General features: G+C 38.9%; 1 pseudogene; it reads left to right on the top strand.

The window, feature by feature from the left end:
• Positions 1-1,333: 1,333 nt before the first annotated feature.
• LOC117701704 (DNA (cytosine-5)-methyltransferase 1 pseudogene) lies at positions 1,334-14,762 on the top strand (annotated as a pseudogene).
• The last annotated feature ends 7,026 nt before the right edge of the window (positions 14,763-21,788 follow it).

The raw sequence follows: 21,788 nt of genomic DNA, 5'->3' as shown, positions 1-21,788 counted from the left end.
TATAAGCTGCTTTACAATTTTTTCCTTGAAGAATTCTAGAATGGAAAATATTAAGCAAGGAGATAATTGCACGTGTTCGCTAAAATCATCAAGTCTGGAGAGAATTAAGTAAGTAATAAATACAAGCATCTTTTCCACATAGACCTACAGAAACCCTTTTCCAATGAGGTGACCTAACAATTTTATGAAACATTCCTTCACAATTAACATGAGAGTTAATCCATTGAAGGACCATATGTTGTCTTAGTTAGGGTTGTTATTGCTGTGAAGAGACACGAGGATCACAGCGCCAATTGTTACAAAGGAAAACATTTAATTAGGGCTGGCTCACAGTTCAGAGGTTTGGTCAATTATTATCATGGTGGGAAGGAGGCCAGCAGGGAAGCAGGCAGCCATGGTGCTGGAGTTCTAAATCCAGAAAGGCAGTCAGTAAGAAGAGAAAGGCACTGGGCCTGGCTTGAGCACTTGAAACCTCAAAGACCAACCCCGGTAACACCTCTTGCAACAAGGGTATACCTAATCAAACATGATGCTCATCCTAATAGTGCCTTTCCCATGATCCTATGGGGGCTATTTTCAAACTATCACATAGGTTTAACATTTATTTAGTTTTTAGTTTTTGAACTTTCTAAATGAGCTCTTAGATGTATGTCATCATCATGCTTTCCTCTCTCTGCTATCATGTCTTTGTGATCAACTATATTCTCACTCACAGACACACAAACACACACATACAGAGAAACAGAAACAGAGAGACAGAGGCAGAGAGACAGAGGCAGAAAGACAGAGACAGAGACAGATAGAGACATAGAGGGCTCTGCATAACACTAAATGGTCATAGTAGATTATGTACTTCTCATGTGTGTGCATGCTTGGACATATGCAGACTGATCTCTCTCTCTCTCTCTCTCTCTCTCTCTCTCTCTCTCTCTCACACACACACACACACACACACTTTGTGTGTGTGTGTGTGTGTGTGTGTGTGTGTGTGTGTGTATACCAATAGGAAACTAGAAAGGTTTATACATTTTCAAATAAAAACAAGCAGTGGAAAAGTTCAGTTTTAGTATCATATAAATGTATAGAGGTGATAATGACCATATTTGACTTGACAAACCTAGAATTATCAGGCAGCTGATTGAAGAAAGACCTGCCTAATATAAATGGAGCCATTCCTTGTTCCTTGGCTGGAATCTAGACGACATGCATATACAGTGTTGAGCATTAAAATAAACTCATTATTCACTGCCAGGTGGGCGGGGGAATGGGGGGGAGGGAATGATGGCTCACGTGTTGTGTGCAGGCACGCAAGCTTGGATCTCTGTTGCGTTGCATGGTAGTTCCTCTGGTAGAGCAGCAAAAACACGCACAGGCACAGGAAGTTTTGACTGGTCTCCTTCCATGTGGCACCAGGCAGGCTCTGCGCTATGAGAAGCCATCAGGGCACCCCCGGGCAGGGAGTGCACTTAGTCTGGAGAAGGGCTATGGAGTGGACAGGGAGACTGCAGTAGAATGGAGGCGAGGAGCATGTGGGCACGCAGCCAGCTCTCACGCCAAGAGAAATGAGGGGAGAGAGAGAGAGGCATGGTGTTTAAAGATGCAGCCCCCATGGTGGAAAATGCTGAGAAGCTTTTCACAACATCAGGCCCCAATGACACAGGAAAGTCCAGGGTTCCAAGAGCTTTATTAACATGGCAGATAATAGATGGTCTGGATGCACCCTCTTTAGGTCAGGGCGGGCCTGACTTAAATAGGGAGAGAGAGGGGAAGGAGGGTCACTTAATTGGTCATGCCCTCTGGCCTTTAGGTATCTCATTAATATGGAAATCTCTTGAGGCTGAGGCCTGTAGTCATACCCTCTACCTGTGTTAGGAGACACCTCTCTGGGAGGGGCTGCATTGCCCTACACTTGGCTGCAAAGCACAGGTCAATGGAGATCTTGGACACGTGTCAGGAACCTAGGTTCTGGGGACTTGGCTGAACACCTGCTGTTGTCCCATCAGGGTCGGGCCTGTACCCAGCCAAAAACCAAGCTATACTTTCAAGGCCACATAATTCATCATCTTTCTGATTGATATATGTGGCAAGCTTCTGTTAGCACCTGTTGCCATCACTTCCCTGCCAGAAAGGACAGAATCCTTGAATTATGACTTGAAATAAATGTGTTCTCTCTTAAGCTCCTTCTATTATCACAGCCACAAGAAAAGGAAAATCAAGGCAATAGAGTATTGTATGTTTTTATACATACATGGCAAATGGACAGATCCAAACAAATGTCAACTTTTATGTGTCAATAAGAGAATAGTTTGAAAAAAGAGTAATATTTTAGTTAATGATCCTTGGAGTGGCACAGGTAAATTGTATTAGAATTTTTACACAGAATGCATAGTTACCTGTGTTACATTCTGAACACAAAATGTATTTAAGTCAAACAAATAAGTGAATTGACAACCTTGGGCATAGCAAATTATCCTACCTAATAAAGTCAAACCTCATCTACTCAGTTACAAATGTGAGTAGAGCTCAAAACTGATGTACTCAAGCAAGAGGTAATTCTACAAACTTCCATCCGTCACACTTGAACAATGGTGGGCGCTCTGTCTTCAACCTTCTGACTGCTGACTGCTGACTGCAACAATTTGCATAACAGTTAATAGTGCAATGAGTCCTTAAAATCAACCTGTTTTTATTCTTCTGGATTTGCAATTGGTTTCCTCAGAGAACACTAGACAAAACAGAGAAACAGTGAGCTCTCAAGAAGGTCCCAACCTGAAAAGCACAGGATTCATAAGTGTGGTAGGCTGTAGGTAATGAAATCAAACTTAAGAAACATTTTGTAAGATATGATTGACAAAAATACCTTGTTGTCATCTATAGTTTATTTCTCAAACACATTATCTGAATGAACATTATTTTTGCATGTGCAAAGATAAATATGCTTATCCTGAGTCTTTATCCTTCTATTTTGACTAATTCTGCCATTTAATCAAACTCAGTTGGGCATTTTAAGCAATGAAGGTTACTTTCAACCCTTTCTTTGTACTAAACATTTAAAAACAAAGTTTAGAAAGGCAATAAAGATTAATGTACTAAATAAACCAATGACAAAGAGTTCTACCTTCAATGGCTTCCCTTTAAATAGTCTGCATGTTAGTGTTAATTTAAAAAATTATCAGTGGTATCTTTAAAGAATAATAAATTGTATCTTTGAATAGATAAATAAAATGACACTGCATTAGGAATGTGTGTGAAGTAAACTATAAATATACTCAAAGACGCCAACGTAAGGAGATTTTAAACATGAGCTTAGCAGGTTTTATAGAAGATATTGTACAGAAAATAATACTTAACCATTATGGATTAAAAGGAAAAGTACTGCCTATTTAAAAGTAAGAGATATTTGCTGAGCAGAGTTTCTACCTGACATATGTTTAAAATGGATAGCACTGGTGCAGCATTCTGGTCTGGTGGCATTGTCCTTTGAGTCAGCTGATTCCAGGGCAATAGTAACTAGGCAGCCTTCCCTCATAACCTGCCTCTGTTTGTAATTTGTTCTGCAGTACACACACACACACACACACACACACACAAACACACACGATTTTGATGATGCATCATTAGTTCTTAAGGACTGGTAATAGATACTATAATCTGTTTGAGCTTACACAAAAAGGTCTAGACAATCGAGAACATAAATAACCAGGCTATTACAGTTTTGGATGATGGGTATGAATGTCGAGGGTCAAACATCATTCAGGATTTTGTTTTCAGTGATGTCTAACAGCTTTGCCTATATCTGGCTGCTATATACTCATGTGATATTTCTCTGGGATTATCTTATCAAATCTCTGATGTCTCTTCTCACAAGGATATCACTTCCTGAGATTAAGATCTGCTGGATAAGCCGGGCAGTGGTAGAGTATACCTTTAATCCCAGCACTTGGGAGGCAGAGGAAGGTGGATTTCTGAGTTTGAGGGCCAGCCTGGTCTACAGAGTGAGTTCCAGGACAGCTAGGACTACACAGAGAAACCCTGTCTCAAAAAACAACAAAATGAAACAACAACAACAAAAAAGATCTGCTAGATGAATGACATGTCAATTTTTATCTTATTACATGCATTACCTTCAAATATACTTGTGCTACAAGTTTGACCATAAGATGAAAATGGGAAAAGGAAATTTGTGTCTATGGTTGCGCATGCTCTGATAAACCTATTTGAGAAATTTAATGTAGTAATGGTATTTGATATACACTAATAGACTTGGAAAGTACCTATTTCTTTTTATTATAATATCTAATCAAATACATTTTTTTTTCTGGTATGACCTGCAATGCTCATTCATGGCACTACCATGAGTATATCTGAACTCAGTAGCATATATAAATGGTCTGGTATGAGTATATTGTATTTTAACAAGATTTATGAGGATCTTAGTCCAGTACATTTATAAGTCTATGATGATTCTTTTGTAAGTAGGTCAAATAACCAAAGGAAAAGAAAATCTATGCATCTAAGAAGGTTCTCCATTTCTCTAAAATAGCCAAATTAGGATAAAACAAAGCCAATGGATTTTAATTATTGAGTGCTAAAGGTTGCTCTTTAATTACATACATGTTCATGTAGATAATTTCATCAAAATAGAGCAAGCGAAAACTCGCCAGGCTGGCATTATAAGAATTTTTAAAATGTACTTTTGACCGCCACACAAAGAACTAATTACACATATTGATGGTGTTCTTTCATCTACTGTTTCAATGTAAGTAAACATTGTATAACGTTTAAATAAGGTTAAAAGTGTCTGCCTCTGTTGGGCCTAACATGAGGTCTAAACTCCATTCCATCTTCACCCCTTCAGTCACCTACACAGGTGGAGGGCATGGAACAGGTCCTAGAGAGATTTACATACTAATGAGGTACCTAAAGGCCAGAGGTGGAGCCATTAACCATTCCTCCCCAGCCCCTCTCCCCTTCTCTCCTCCCCTTTTAACTCAGGTCGATCCTGGGTTTATGAGGATATGCATCCAGATTCATCCACTGGTGAATAAACCAGTTTTGGAAACCCAAGGGCTTCCTTGTGTGTTGGGGCCGCGCCGCCATGAGGAACTGTGAGGAGCCAGGGAGAGGCTTTAGTTAATGAGCAGCAGGGCCCAACTTCCAGCTGGAGGAACCCAGAGCGTTCCCAGCCGGGTACCCACAGTATGGCATGGCGGGAGGAACCCTGGATCACCAGCCCTTTTTTCCCAACATGCCTCCTTATTTTTAATGTCTTTATGGTGAATACTTAAAACTCATTATCCTAGTCTTTTTGAAACTCCCAGTATGTCATCATCACCTACACTAACCCTGCCCTACAAAGGGATGCCAGAATTTCTTGTTCCTATCTAATGATGACTTGGTTCTCAACATTATATTCTTTTAAATTCTATGAAATCAACGTATTTATAATGTAAGAAGAGTAAACTCATGCAATGTTTGTCTATGTCTTTCTGTAATTAGATATAATTTCATATATATCTCCTCTTTTTAATAGTTTCAATATTCAGTCTAGAGTAATCTGCAAGTGGAACCAAAATGGTTCCTCTATATCTATTGGCAAGATTGTTGCTTCTTTTCATGTTCTTGCTCAAAAAGATAAGGAAAGCTAAAGAAATGATTACCAATGATCACTCTTGCAGAAACTAGTCTCTCTTTCCTCGAAATTCCAAGGCCATTTTATATTATTGTTGCAATTCTAAAGGTAAATCTGAGTTAATCTTGATATTGTAACTCTGAGCCACACACATTTAGATGTACACACCCTGACAGATTCTACATGAAAATGGAGAATTTAATTAGGTGTATACAACTTCAATAATAGCTTCAAAACTGTCACATTCTAAAAAATTTAAATGGCATAAACCTGCCAACCTTGCCAACTTAATAGATTTGAGGATTGTTTTATGTACTTATGAATTTCATAAGTTCAGAAAGTGAAGAATGATGAACTTTGGATATTTTTACTTATTTCCCCTCTGTTTCCTGCTGGAAAAGAAACCTAATTGCACATATTTAGGGTTACATTTAAAAAAAAAAAATGCCTTTTCAAGAAAAAAGGCATCAATTGTGTTTCTGTCCTAGGCTTACATTCTTCCATTATTCATGTCTTTGGTAACAACCTGGTTCATTATTGAAGAGAAACATTCCATTTCACCCACAAGCACATGCACGTAGAGATCCAAAGGGGAAAGATATTTGTAATACACCAACAAAATAATCTTCAACAAAATAACAAAAGTTTTATCTGTTTGTTTTTATCTAAAAAGGAATCATATTGTTTGGGACATTATGGAATAGAAGTTTCAAAGCTCTCTTCTGTCACTGCTCTAGAGGCAGATGACCTGGGAGAGTGGAGTCAATAAAGGAGACACCATGGTCTCATGCAGCAGCCATCTTCACCCAGAGCCTCAGACCATACATACACTGAGGCTTAGAAAGCCAACATGAGTTAAGTACTCATGAGTTGAAGCTGTGTACAACCACAAGAACAACCTACATGTGACAAAACGTGTTTTCCACAGAAGGATAAAAAGATAGTTTACCCATTGAATTGAATGTCATGCCAACATCAACAATAACAAGTAACGTGAAGTAAAGTCACATCTATCCACTACACCTGGGATGAGCATAAAGCACATTTCAAGAACAATTCCATGTTTTGGACGAAACTGAGGTAACAAAGCTCTTGTCTTATTTCCTGGGAAGATTCTCATAACACATCTTCTCACCCAACTCCATCCTTACAAGTTCTGACACTTTCCCAGTACTTTTGAAATATTTTTAATTTAATACTTTTTTTTTTACTCTTCAAACTACTTATGTCTTGTAGGTAAGGTTGTGTTACTTAGGCATCTTCAAGTGAACTATCTTAAGTCATGACAATTAAGTGTTACATAGCTTAATAGTTCCAGATGAATTGATCCACATTAATATGAAAACAATTTGATACCAAAATTGTAAGCAAAATTTGTTTTTTTTTTTCCTTTGAAAATATGGAAGCTTTGATTTATCAAATACAAAGAAAGTATAGGTAAAGGGGCAGCTAATATGGGACATAAAATAAAACAGATTTTAAAACTTTAGTAATGAGAATTTCTGTTTATTGCATTCCTTCTACTTCCTTTTTCAAAGTCTTAATTCATCACATATTATTCTAAATAGCCTTTACAATCCTTTTCTAATGGTTTTGCTACTTTATTTGCTGTATCAAGGAAGATATTTTAACATTACTATTAATATAATAGTATTTCTGTCTCTTGAAGTACATACTTTACTCCATGTTGTTACTGCTACTAAAAGGTACCTCAGTTTCTATCAATCCAGGCTTTTTTTTTTTAAATCTTTTAATCCTTATATCAGAGCTTATAGTGAGGCCAACCTAAGTCACATATGCCCCTTGGTTCTCAAACTTCCTAAAGCAGAGACCCTATAATAAAATTTCCTCATGTGTGGTGACCCACAACCATAAAATTATTTTGTTGAAATTTGTAACTGTAAGTTTACAACTGTTATGAACTGTAAAGTAAACATTTTGGGAGATAGACGTTTGCCAAATTGGTCACAATAAACAGTTCGAGAACCACTGCCTTAAAATAATTGTTATTAATCCACTCTGTCTCAAAGCTGGTTTTGCTGCTCTTCCCATCCTAATCCTATAAACAACCTTCATCCAGTTGCATGCATTCATGTTAGACTCTCTTAAGTGGTAATCTTTATATCTTAACACATGTGTGTTCTATGATAATATTTTATAAAACATGTTCTTAATGTGTTACCCTCGAATACCTCACCTTTAAAACTATAGAGATGTGAACAGATCAAACTATTGGATTTAATATCACAGGTCAGTGCGTGATGGGTACTAGAGAGATGAACACAAAGTTTAAGAGACAGCTCTGGTTATAATGTTTGGGAAGAGGAAAACCAATGGAGCAAGCTGACAGGACAAAATCCGTCCCCTTTTAAGGAAGAGAGTAAAAGGCCTGAATCCTAAAATGAATGATACCTGGGAGTAGGAGAGATGTTTTCTCTTCCAACTGCATAAATACGTAGCTTAAATAATGCTGATATTATTACACAATTTTCTTACTTATGAATTTAATTGACCTCCTTTCTTAAAAAATAAAAGACAATTTTCTTCCTGTAATATGCATTATTCCATGTCCCCAATTATACACACTAATGGATTATAAAGCCTAAGATTCAGTCTTAGAAACATATCTTTGGGGTTTGCTTCCTTTTATTGGGGTATGTGGAGACATAGATATTCATGTGAAGTTATGCACTTCCCACTGGCTTTGAGGTTTAGAGTCTCATACCTTGGTCTCCCTTGGGGAGGAATTACAGATATTGACAATGGTGATCAACCTGTTTCTTTTTTACATCTTCATCTAAATGTCAAGTATCTCTCTATTGTGGACCAAACCAAATGGTAAGAAGGCAGCCTCATGAAGTGTGCAGACCCAGGTTCAGAGATAGAGTTTGTCAGTTCAGTCCTGGAGCATACTTGCTAACTCTCTGAGACCCATTACAAAGAAGGTAAGTACATGAATTGTCTCACTGGAAAATCAATAATTAATCGAACTTATAAGTTTTGATGTATAATGTGCTAGCAAAACCTGATGTAAATGCTCAGTAAGACTATTTCTTTTTACATCTGTGCTTAATGTAAAGTCTTCTGAAATCGGCTACTTAAAGTTTTCTTAGCTAAAGAATCAAGAGAATAAAAAATTAACTGAATGTTCATAATTTCCTAATAAGCTCAATACTTTGTTAGGACTTCACAGGAAGAATTTCATTTTTTCTTTCTTATTTTAAATTTAATTATTTTATTTATTTACATTCCAAATGTTGGCACCGCCAGTCCTCACTCCCAGAGTTCTTCACCCCAACCTCCGTCCAGCTCCTTTGTCTCTCTGATGGGGTGTTCCCCTACCCCCACACCTCCAGCATCCTCCTTCCCTGGCGCATCAAGTCTCCGTGTATCTGAATATCTGTGTCTGACTCATTCAGCTGCTTGCTGGGACTCTCAGAGGAAAGCCATGCTAGGCTCCTGCCTGTAAGCATACCATAGCATCAGTAACAGCATCAAGCCTTGGAGCCTCCCCTTGAGCTGAATTCCAATTTAGGCCTGTCACTGGACCTCCCTTCCCTCAGTCCCTTCTCCATTTTTGTTCCTTCAGTTCTTTTAGACAGAAACAATTCTGCACCAGAGATTTTCACTCTGGCAACCCCATCCCTCTACTTGATGCCCTGTCTTTCTATTGGAGGTAGACTCTCCAAGTTCCCTCTTCCCACTGTTAGGCATTTCATCTAAGGTCCCTCCCTTTGAGTCCTCAGTCTCTCAATTTACAGGTCTCTAGTACATTCTACAGGGTTCTCCCAACTCCTACCTCCCAAGGTTGCCTGTTTCCATTCTTTCTGCTGGCCTTCAGGGCTGTACTCCTGTTCTGTACCCCTCCTGTAATGGCTGGTTTTGTGTGTCAACTTGACAGAAGCAGAAGTTATCACAGAAAAAGGAGACTCCCTTGAGAAAATGCCTCTATGAGATCCATCTGTAAGTTATTTTCTCAAGGTAGTTTCTCGATTAGTGATCAAGGTGAAAAGGCCCATTATGAGTGGTGCCATCCCTGGGCTGATAGTCCTGGGTTCTATAAGAAAGCAAGCTGAGCAAGCAAGGGGAAGCAAGCCAATAAGTAACATCCATCCACAACTTCTGCATCCGCGCCTGCTTCCTGACCTGCTTGAGTTCCAATCCTGACTTCCTTTGGTGATGAACAAAAATGTGGAAGTGTAAGTTGAATAAACCACCTCCTCCCCATCTTGCTTCCTGGTCATGATGTTTTATACAGGAATACAAATCCTGACTAAAACATCCCCCAACACCTGATCGTGTTCCCCTTTTCCCTCCCCCTCCACTCTCCCACCCAAGTCCATCCCTCCCTATGTCTCCCTCCCAGAGTGCTTTCTTTTCCCTCTCAACTGGGATTGAGGCATCCTTACTTGGGCCCTTCGGCTTGTTAACCTTGAGTCCTGTGAATTGTTTCCTGGGTATTCTCTACTTTTTTTTTTTTTTTTTTTTTTTGGTTAATATTCACTTACCAGTGAATATATACCATGCATGCCCTTTTGAGTCCAGGTTACTTCACTCAGGATGATATTTTCTAGTTCCATCCGTTTGCCTTCAAAATTCATGATGTTCTTATTTTAAATAGCTGAACAGTATTCCATTGTGCAAATGACCCACATTTTCTGTATCCATTCTTCAATTGAGGGACATCTTGGTTATTTTAACTTTACGACTATTACGAATAAGCCTGTTATGAGCATAGTGGAGTGTGTGCCCTTAATGGAACCTCATGAAGCTGAAAAATCTTCTATAAGGCAAAAGAACAACGTGACAACTTACAGAATAGGAAAATAACTTTACTAACCCTACATCTGATAGATGGTTAATATCTAAAATATATAAAGAATGCAAAAACTAGACTCCCAAAAAATCAAATAACCCAATATTAAAATGAGGTACAGAGCTAAACAGAAAATTCTCAACAAAGAAACCTTGAATGGCCTAGAAGCACTTAAAAGAAATGTTCAACATCCTAAGTCACCAGAAAACTGCAAATCAAAATGACACTAACATTTACCCACAAATCAGAATGGCTAAGATCAAAAACTCAGATGAGAGCACACGTTGGCTAGGAAGTGGAGAAAGAGGAACAGTCCTCCATTGCTGGTGGGATGCAAATTTGTACAACCACTCTGGAAATCTTTCTGGTGGTTTCTCAGAAAATTGGAAATAGTTCTACCTGAATAACCAGCTACATCACTCCTGGACATATACCCAAAAGATGCTCCACAGGAAGAATATCACAGCCTTTAATACGCTAGGTACGTATAACATTTGCAATGACCACTAAGGCAATTATTATTTCAAGCCAGCTATGTCAAAGCTAAAGAATAAAAAGGGAAAGACTAAAACTATACTGTGTGATATCAAGCAATACTCCTCAGACAGCATTGGAGCAATGAAAATGGCCACTGGAAGATACCATAGATGTAAGATCTGATGTGTGAAACCCAGACTCCAATATATGGCTGTATACTCACTGTCCTGAATCATATAAAACTTAGCAAAGCCATCCCTAATACTTATGTTGCCCAACCCTTGCAACCATTTCTGACATAGATGGTATTTTCATTTTTCCAGGTGGGAAAGTGAAGATTAGAAAATTTTCTTCTACAATCCCCAAATTCCAGCTTGCTTCCTAGAAATCTGAGTTGATCAGGGGCTTCACTTTGCCAGGAAAAGATTACTTTAAAATTTAAAATAGGTATCTAGGCCACTCTTTGTTGCTTGTGACCAGAGGCTGCTGCGGCTTGTGACTTCCAAAAGGCTCAAAGACTTGGAAAGAGATGGCTTAACAGAAAAGGAGTGTGTGAAAGAGAAATTGAACTTACTGCATGAATTCCTGCAAACAGAAATAAAGAGCCAGTTACGTGACTTGGAAACTAAATTACATAAAGAGGAATTGTCTGAGGAAGGCTACCTGGCTAAAGTCAAGTCCCTTTTAAATAAGGATTTGTCCTTGGAGAACGGAACACTCTCTCTCTCAAAAAGCCAACGGTTGTCCTGCCAACGGGAGCCGGCCAACCTGGAGAGCAGAAATGGCAGACTCAAACCGATCCCCAAGATCCAGGCCCAAGCCTCGGGGACCCAGGAGAAGCAAGTCGGACAGTGAGGCCACTTGTAAGGACACGAGACATGCAGTCGAAGCTTCGTCTAGTTCGGTGGCTACAAGGAGAACCACCAGGCAGACCACCATCACGTCTCACTTCACGAATGGGCCCTGCTAAACGGAAACCCAAGGAAGAATCTGAAAAGAGAGACTGAGATGAATCTGTTGTAGAGGAGAGAGACCAGGATAAGAAACGCAGAGTTGCAGGCACAGAGCGTGGTGCTGAAGTTTCTGTGGAGAAACCAGAAGGAGCAACGCCGGGATCCCAGTTGTTTCAGGAAGAGCAAGGTGAACAGGAAGATGACAGGAGCCTTTGTCGTCACACCAGAGAGCTAGCATTGAGGCGGAGGTCAAGTGAAAAACCAGACAGAGAAGCAAGTCCAGGAACTTGCCGGACATGGACGATGACGAAGAAAAGGATAAAAGAAGTTCCAGGTCCAGAAGCCAACCCAGAGATCTAGCCGCCAGAAGGAGACCCAAAGAAGCAGAACCAGAGCAGATAGCACCAGAGACTCCTGAGGACAGAGACGAGGATGAAAGGGAGGAGAAGAGATGAAAAACAACACGTAAAAAACTGGAACCACTCACCATTCCTGTACAGAGCAGTGTGGAGAGAAAATCGGCTCAGAACAAAAGTGTGATTCCAAAGGTCAACCCCAAAGTGCCCTGAGTGTGGCCAGTACCTAGATGACCCTGATCTGAAGTACAGCAGCACCCTGCAGATGCTGTGGATGAACCCCAGACGTTAACCAGTGAGAAACTGTCCATCTATGACTCTGACTCGTCTTGGTTTGATGCCTATGATAACTCTCCCATGCACAAGTTCACTTCCTTCAGTGTGTATTGCAGTCGAGGTCATCTGTGTCCCTTCGACACTGGTCTTATTGAGAAGAATGTTGAACTCTACTTTTCTGGTTGTGCCAAAGCAATTCATGACGAAATCCATCTCCAGAAGGTGGAATTAATAGCAAAAACCTTGGGCTAATCAATCAGTGGTGGATCAGCGGCTTTGACAGCGGCGAGAAGGTGCTGATTGGCTTCTCCACCGCATTTGCTGAATATGTTTTGATGGATCCCAGTGAGGAGTATGTGCCAATATTTGGGCTGATGCAGGAGAAAATTTACATCAGCAAGATTGTGGTTGAGTTCCTGCAGAGCAATCCTGATGCCGTCTATGAGGACCTGATCAATAAGATCGAGACCACTGTCTCTCCTTCTACTATTAATGTGAACTGGTTCACAGAGGACTCCCTCCTACGCCTCGCCCAGTTTGTGGTGAGCCAGGTGGAAAGTTACAATGAAGCCAAGGACGACGATGAGACCCCCATCTTCCTGTCTCCCTGTATGAGAGCCCTGATCCATTTGGCTGGTGTCTCCCTGGGACAGAGGCGAGCATCAAGGCGTAACATCATCAGTTCTAACAAGGAGAAGGACAAAGCTCCCACAAAAGCCACCACCACCAAGCTGGTCTATCAGATCTTTGACACTTTCTTCTCAGAGCAGATTGAGAAGGATGACAAGGAGGACAAGGAGAATGCCTCAAAGTGCCGCCAGTGTGGCGTCTGTGAGGTCTGTCAGCAGCCTGAGTGTGGGAAGTGCAATGCGTGCAAAGATATGGTTAAATTTGGTGGCACTGGACGGAGTAAGCAGGCTTGCCTCAAGAGGAGGTGTCCTAACTTGGCTGTGAAGGAGACAGACAATGACGAGAAAGCCAATGATGATGTGCCAGAGATGCCATCACCCAAAAAGTTGAATCAAGGGAAGAAGAAGAAGCAGAATAAGGATCGCATCTCCTGGCTTGGGAAGCCTGTGAAGATTGAAGAGAACAGAACTTACTATCAGAAGGTGAGCATCTACGCTGGAGGTGGGCGACTGTGTCTCCGTCATTCCAGACGATTCTTCCAAACCATTGTATCTTGCCAGGGTCACAGCACTGTGGGAAGACAAGAATGGCCAGATGTTCCATGCACATTGGTTCTGTGCTGGGACGGACAGTCCTAGGAGCCACCTCCGACCCCCTGGAGCTGTTCCTGGTGGGCGAGTGTGAGAACATGCAGCTTTCCTACACCCACAGCAAGGTTAAAGTCATCTACAAGGCGCCTTCTGAGAATTGGGCCATGGAGGGAGGCATGGACCCTGAGACCACGTTGCCAGGGGCTGAGGATGGGAAGACCTACTTCTACCAGCTCTGGTACTGCCAGGAGTACGCAAGGTTTGAATCCCCACCCAAGACCCAGCCGACAGAGGACAACAAGCACAAAGTATCCGGCTGGCTGAGCTGAGGCAAAAAGAAATGCCCAAGGTCCTGGAGCAACTTGAGGAGGTGGATGGCCGGGCCTACTGCAATTGTATCACCAAGAATGGTGTTGTCTACCGACTGGGGGACAGTGTGTACCTGCTTCCTGAGGCCTTTACTTTCAATATCAAAGTGGCCAGCCCCATGAAACGCTCAAAGAGCGATCCTGTGAATGAGAACCTGTACCCTGAGCATTACCGCAAGTATTCTGACTACATCAAAGGGAGCAACCTGGGCGCTCCAGAACCCTATCGCATCAGCAGAATAAAAGAGATCCATTGTGGCAAGAAGAAAGGCAAGGTCAACAAGGCGGACATCAAGATCAGGCTGTACAAGTTCTACAGGCCTGAGAACACCCACAAGTCCATCCAGGCCACCTACCATGCTGACATCAACCTGCTGTACTGTAGCGACGAGGAAGCTGTGGTCACTTCAGCGACGTGAGCCCATGGGCAAGCAGGGTCGAGTGCTCCACTCAGAGCAGCACCAGGTCGTGAGCGTGCGGGAATGTGCCCGCTCCCAGGGCTTTCCAGACACCTACAGGTTCTTCGGTAACATCCTGGACAGACACCGGCAGGTGGGTAATGCTGTGCCACCACCACTGGCCAAAGCCATTGGCCTGGAGATTAAGCTCTGCCTGCTGGCCAGCGCTCAGGAGAGTGCCTCAGCTGCAGTTAAAGTAAAGGAGGAGGCTGCAGACGGAGGACTAGTGCTCTCACCCAGAGCCCCATGTGCAATGACTAACCCTTTGAGCCCCATCATTTGAACTCTTGTGCTCAGTGTCTGTGGCCATGGCTGACACTAGGCTGTTTGTATGAGGTTTGTTTTGTGACCAAACCGTGTAGTACTTTGTGCATTCTGAATTTTAAGGTTTTTTTTTTTGTTGTTGTTGTTGTTGTTTTGTTTTTTTATTCTGTATCCTATCAGATCTGTCACTGTGCAGGTGGCACTTGAGACTTGATGTAGTTTTATATGTTGTAATATTTCTTCAAAATAAAGCGCATCCATAAAGCAAAAAAAAAAAAAAAGGTATCTACTTTTAGAGGTACAGGAAATATAGAGCATTCAGTTTGTGTTTTAAAAATATCCTATTTAAATTCCAAAATAAGTTAAACCTAATATTTGTTTTTGAGTATTGTCAATAAACCATATAGTAAAAAGACTTGAGAAAATTTGAAATGTTTACTTTTTCAGTGATAATGTTAACAACAGCAAATAGTCTTAAAATGAATTTTACCTCCCACTGGAAATTAAATCAGAATATTTTTATTTTCTTATTTGTGTTCTTTAACAGTTTCATGGAGGTATATGAGCTTTAGTGGTTTTGACCTCTCATTACTATTTCTCTTCTACTCCTTCTCCCACTGAAACTTTTCTAATACCAATAAGTCACTGTGCTCCTTCCAGGCACTCTTTGTGTGTGTGACCCACTGAGTCTAATTAGGGTTGCTTGCATGAGCATGTGTGGGAAGTTATTTATCGAAGCTTGGACAAATTGCCAGCATTTATCACACTGAAGAAAATAACACTTCTTTCTCCAGCAACTATTAACTCAGAAGATGTTTCCAGGGAGTAGTGAGACCTCGTAGTACTTGCCCTTCTATGATAAATTGCTGACATGCCCAATCATATGGAGGTCTTGTGCAATTAACTTCACGAGTACAATGGTGGTATCATGTTCAGGAAATTCTTTTAACTTTTGAATACTTAATTTTGTTCATGTTTGTGAGCTCTGTTCTGGTGACTAGGAATTAAAGCAATAAGCAATGCAGCATCTTCCCTTCAAAAATTAATTAAAAGTTTATCATAAAAAATACTTTTCAAAATTCTATTTGAAGAATCATTGCACTTTTATCATTAAATTGATGTAAAAAAAAAAACAGTAGTGTATGCTTTTATAAGAAATTACATAAATGGCCAAAGTAATTAGACAGAAAGTTGGAGTGCTTAGAAATGTGTGATTATAAAAATATTTAGAACTATGCCATCAAATAGATGCACCTCAGTCAGCGAAAGTGCTTTTATTCTATCAAGTAAAGAAAATTGATTTATCAATCAGTCAATCAATCAATCAATATATACTCTCCAACTACTGTACAGGTAGGGCTGTTTATTTTTGACAAATTAACATTTAAGTGTAGTCATGCATTAACTTGAATAGTCTGATGTATTTTCCTGAATAGTACAATGGTGGGAACTTCTAAGATTCTTTTACTTCTGCTTCATATCTTTGAAAAAATTAACATTGACATGTGCAATAGAAGCATTTCTTTCCATATCTGACACATCATTTTAATTGATCTCTTTGTAGTTGTGCTTGTGACTATGTATATCCCCACAAACTTTCACAAGAAGAAGCAATGGCACCAGATCTGTCTCTGCACTGAAGATTTCCATTGCTCCTGGAACCAAAGTCCCTACCAGTGGTCTTCTGGTCCAATCCATTTAGCCAAGGAAAACTATACTTTGTTTTAGCTAAAATTTAGCTTAAAGACGTTTGATTAAAACGCAAGGAAATTGAATTGGGTTATTAACATAATTTAGCAAGAATGAAAGACTGTTTCCTTTATTTCTCCTCAGCACAAGTAAAGGCACAGTACATTAGGCAGACTATGTTTCCTTTTCCCTGCTGTTGAACATCGACTCATGCTCTTGTCTTATAGAACTAAGCTCTGCCCTTCCAGAAACATGCCCAATTCTTTAATAGACATTGCATGTTTGTGAAGATAGGGGAACAACTTAGCTTGTCTTTAAAATGTGAAGGAAGTCTTATATAATTCATCACATATGCCTGTTAAATTGATTTGTTACTGCTAACTAAATTAAATGAATTGATTCTGTACTTCCTACAGTTCCATTTAAAGCAACAATGTTTCTTACTTCAACACTTTCAAAGGAGATTTCCAGACTTTTCTTCAAAGCTAAAGCTATAATTATGATCATTCATAATTATAAAATGTATGTGTTCTTAGACCACCTAAAATTAGTTTTCCATTCTTTTCACCCACTGCCTGTGTGTTTCAGTTCCATCTTTTTCTTCCATATCTTGTACAAGAACTTAAAATTGAGTGTCACTCTCCATAGCTGTTACTACTTTGGTTACCTGTTTTGCTGGGAAACAAGGCTAATTATAAATATGAAAATGGCAGTTTTTAGTGGTAACTTTTCACAAATTTATAAGTAAATACTTTGCACTTATATCTTGCTTTAAGGTTTATTCCTGCTGTATATTGCAGATGTGTCATTTAAAATTGCCTCTTCAATCACTGATGTTCGCAATTATTTAAGACACTGACTTTTGATACTAATGTCATTTGTATTATAAATTGATTCAAGAAACAAAAGCATTATTACATAATCATTACTCTGACAGAAAGATACAACAAATCTCTATTTACTATAACTTCTTGTGCTCTTTTTTTTTTTTACTTTTTTTATTGGATATTTTATTTACATTTCAGATGTAATCCAAGTTCCCTGTTTCCCCCCCTACCCAGGAACCTCATCCCATCCCCATTCCTCCTATTTATGAGGATATACCCCCACCCACCCTCCCACTCCCACCTCCCCACCCACAATTTCCCCCACACTGGGGAATCCAGCTTTCACTGGACCAATGACATCCTCTCCCACCTATGCCTGACACTGTCATCCTCCCCTTTGTATACAGCTGGAGCCATGGGTCCCTTCCTATTTGCTCCCAGGCAGGTGGTTTAGACCCTGGGAGCTCTGGTTGGTTGGTATTGTTGCTCTCCCCATGGGGCCGCAAACCCTTTCATCTCCTTAAGTCTTCTCTCACTCCTCCATTGGGAACCCCATGATCAGTTCAATGGTTAGCTGTGAACATCTTCATCTACCTCAGGCTCTGGCAGACCTGTAAGGAGACAGCTATATAGGCTCCTATCAGCATGCACTTCCTGGCATCCACATTAGCATCTACCTTTGAAGACTGCACAAGGGATGGATACCCAAGTGGAGCAATCTCTTGATGGCCCTTCCTTCGGTTTCTGTCCCACACTTTGTCTCCATATTTGCTCCCATGAGTATTTTGTTACCCCTTCTAAGAAGGACCAAAGCACCCACACTTTGGTCTTCCTTGTTCATGAGCTTCATGTTGTCTGTGAGTTGTATCTTGGGTATTGAGAGCTTTTGGGCTAATATCCATTATCAGTGAGTACAAACCATGTATTTCTTGTACTATTAAGAAATGTTTTTTCATTATCTTCTAAAGTATGTTCTAATTTACTCTTGTATAAAATATTTTCTTATAATTTTAAGAAAATATTTATAATTTATAATTTTTGGTAGTATTCAAATATTTTCTTATATTTTCCAATTAGTTCCAATATTATACAACTTCTGACATTTTAGTTATTTCTACAATCCACATTAATTTGTTACTTTTTCTTTCCTTTGTATTACTGAGTTTTCTAGGTAAAATTTTATGTAGTATTTGATTACTTTGTTTCTTTTTTTTTTTTTTTTCAGAGCTGAACAATGAACCCAGGGCCTTGTGCTTGCTAGACAAGCACTCTACCACTGAGCTAAATCCCCAACCCAGATTACTTTGTTTCTTCTAAATGAATACACAGTTTCTTGAATAAAAGCATTTCTGAGAACTTTGAGAAAAATTTTAATCTACAAAAGGTGTCATTGTGTCATATTCATATCTGCAATGAGAATGTTTAGAGATTTTCGTGTTGTATGTAAATTTGTACTATTTCATGAAACTAATGTTTGCAAATTTTATATACGTAGTTATTAATTTCTTAAGTTGCTGTCCTAGAAATACAAGATAAGAAAACTATTGTGACAGTAAAATAAAAATTAATTTAAGTTGAATTGAACTCTCTTCACACAACATTAGCTAAAATGTCAGAAGAATTTTTCAGTACATTCAGAATCTAGGCCAATGATGGACAACCGTCATCTACAGGTGATTTCAGAGTGACCCCAAAGATGATTATATTCTGGTTAAGATAGAATAAGATAAAACAAAGGTCTTTTAAAGAGCTTGTGTGCTGGAGAGATGTCTCCATCACTCTTAGGACACTGCTCCTCAATCTTCCAGGAGTACTGGAGTTAGGTTCCCAGAACCCTACATCGAGCACCTCATGACCGCCTACAACCCCAGTTCAGGGGATAAAATCAATGCCTTGATGCACCCCACCCCAGGCAACTATAAACACATAGCATATAACCACATAAAATATATATTTAAAACAAAGATTAAAGATTATGCCTTAAAATACTGTATATATTTATGTAACTATATTCTATTAATTATAATTTAATCACAATATTTAGATTTCATTGTGACCATAAGGCATTGAAAAACCAGGAATAACAGAAAATCTACACCTGAAGAACAATTAGAAGGCTCTACCACAGAAGGTAAGGAGGATGAACAAAACCCTTGCTTTGTGAATTTGAGAGTAGGTCACAGGAGAAACAATCTACCTTTTTTTTCCTCCTTTTTTTTTCTGTCTTTCTATTCCAGATCACAAGGAAGGACTTCACATTGGTTTTTTCTACTTATACTTTGGCTATCTCAGCAGAAAATTGGCATCAACTTCCAGGCATAGGGATGGATCACATTTCTCATGACTTCTTGGCTCTACCTATCCTTTGGTTTTTCCAAAGACTCTTATCTGTGATTTGAATCACAGTGCACAGAATTTATAAACAAGATGGTTGATAGATTCCCAGGTCATGAAGTTGTAAAGTTCTGGTTTGGATGCCTCTAAACCAGAATATTAGCAATAAAAACCTAAATATATTCACTTTTTAAACATTGTATCCGAATTGTTCATCATATCAATAACTTCTATAAAACTATTGTTGTTCTTACAATATGAATATTATTTTCACAATCTGTCAAGTATATAAAATTTGAACGTTTAAAACAACATTGGAATTGTCATCTACCCAGTCTTCACATAAATATTTTCTAACCAATACTCTTGAAAAGATTGGATGAGTTGTATCCATGAAGATCTTAAAGATATGCCTATTGGTATAATAGTAGCACGAACGTTATTTGAGTGATCAAACACTTTTTGATGTATTCCATAAGGAATAAACCTAATTCTATTATACCAAATTTACATATTAATAAACTATATCCTAAATTCTTGTCTTTATGCCCATAAACTAGTGCACATCTCAACCCTTGAGAGAGAAACTTTTTTTTTTCCTTTGGTAGATGGCAATTAATTCAAGGAACAACAACATTTTAATGGACAGAAAAAAAAAAAAAGAAACTATAAAGTAGTCATTTCAAAATGAGACATCACATCTTGTGCTGACACTGCTGTGTAGTGCATGAAAATGTACATGGAGGGGTGTTCCTAAAACAAAGCCTTAGAAAGACAGCTGAAGGGAGACCAGTCATTTAAGTCATATTTTGCTACATTTAAACTCAAGACTAGCATGAGATAAATAGATCTATCTTGATTTACAATAACTAATTAATTAAATTGTATTTAATTGGAACAGAGATGAAAGAAAAAATGTAGAAGGAACTCAAATGCTTTTCAACAGGGACACAGTAAATTTGAATTGAAGAAACTATTGAGAGATAAGTCATTATATTTAACATTCGGGCTGAAGATGTCAAAGATCACAACTAATGATTGTCTCAACAGTTTGCAGTGTAAGAAGTATCAGAATATTCATTCCAATGTTAAGAAGCAAAGAGAATAAAAAGGCTGGTTTCTTTCCCTGTGTGGCTGACTCCACATGATGCTGTTGGATAATGTCCAGGACATCTGATCTCTGGTCACAATGACCTCTCAAAAATTCTTTACAGAGAATTTTAAGACCACTTCCATCTGTCTCGAAATCATTGATTGAGTGTATTTCTGTCAGCTTAAGAGAACTCACTGCAATGCAGTTAAAATGCAACTAAACTAAGAATATAACAACTGAAACGGAGTTTGGAACATTACCAAGAACAAAAGAGTCTCAACAAAAAGGAAGTCAAAATACAGAGAAATTTTACAAAAGAAATTGTGTGTGTGTGTGTGTGTGTTTGTGTGTATATATATGTGTTTATGGGATCTTAAATGTTTTAATACTTGTATATAATGAAATCAAAATATAAAATTTTCACTTAATCTAATCACACCCTTATTTATATAAATAATGTTTACCTTAAAATCATGAGTTATTAATTTATGGTCTCATTTATTGCATTCTTAGACTTTCTTTTCCTCTTTCTCATCATCTTCCTCTTCTATTTCTTCCCTGGAGTGTAAGTGATTACAGTGTCAATAGTAATATTTAAGGCACACAATTTGGTAATTATTGACATATGTGTACAAGCATGATAGCATGTCCATAGTAAACAGGAGAACTGGACATGCAGAAGGCATCTGTGATTTCATTGCATGATAGATGAAGACAGGTGAGTCATTTGTTCAAGACCAACCGGATTACATAGTGGGAACCTATCGGAAAAGAAATAAAGATAATCTATATTTTGTTCCTGTTATTTTCTCCAGTTAATATATAATTAATTATGTTTCTTCCTATCCTATAACATTTACTGACTATAGTCCATAACATCTTAAGGTAGACATTTTGCCATTAATTACAGTGCATTTTATTGTTTCTCTTACTTCTTTCATTAAATATAATTATGGAGTCTGATTCATATGGCTACATATAACTGTAAGTCCATTTGTTTGCTGAGCTGTATTACCTTGTGGCAA

Source organism: Arvicanthis niloticus, unplaced genomic scaffold, assembly GCF_011762505.2.
Source record: "Arvicanthis niloticus isolate mArvNil1 unplaced genomic scaffold, mArvNil1.pat.X pat_scaffold_197_arrow_ctg1, whole genome shotgun sequence".
Lineage (NCBI taxonomy): Eukaryota > Metazoa > Chordata > Mammalia > Rodentia > Muridae > Arvicanthis > Arvicanthis niloticus.
This window is presented reverse-complemented; position numbering and strand designations above follow the sequence as displayed.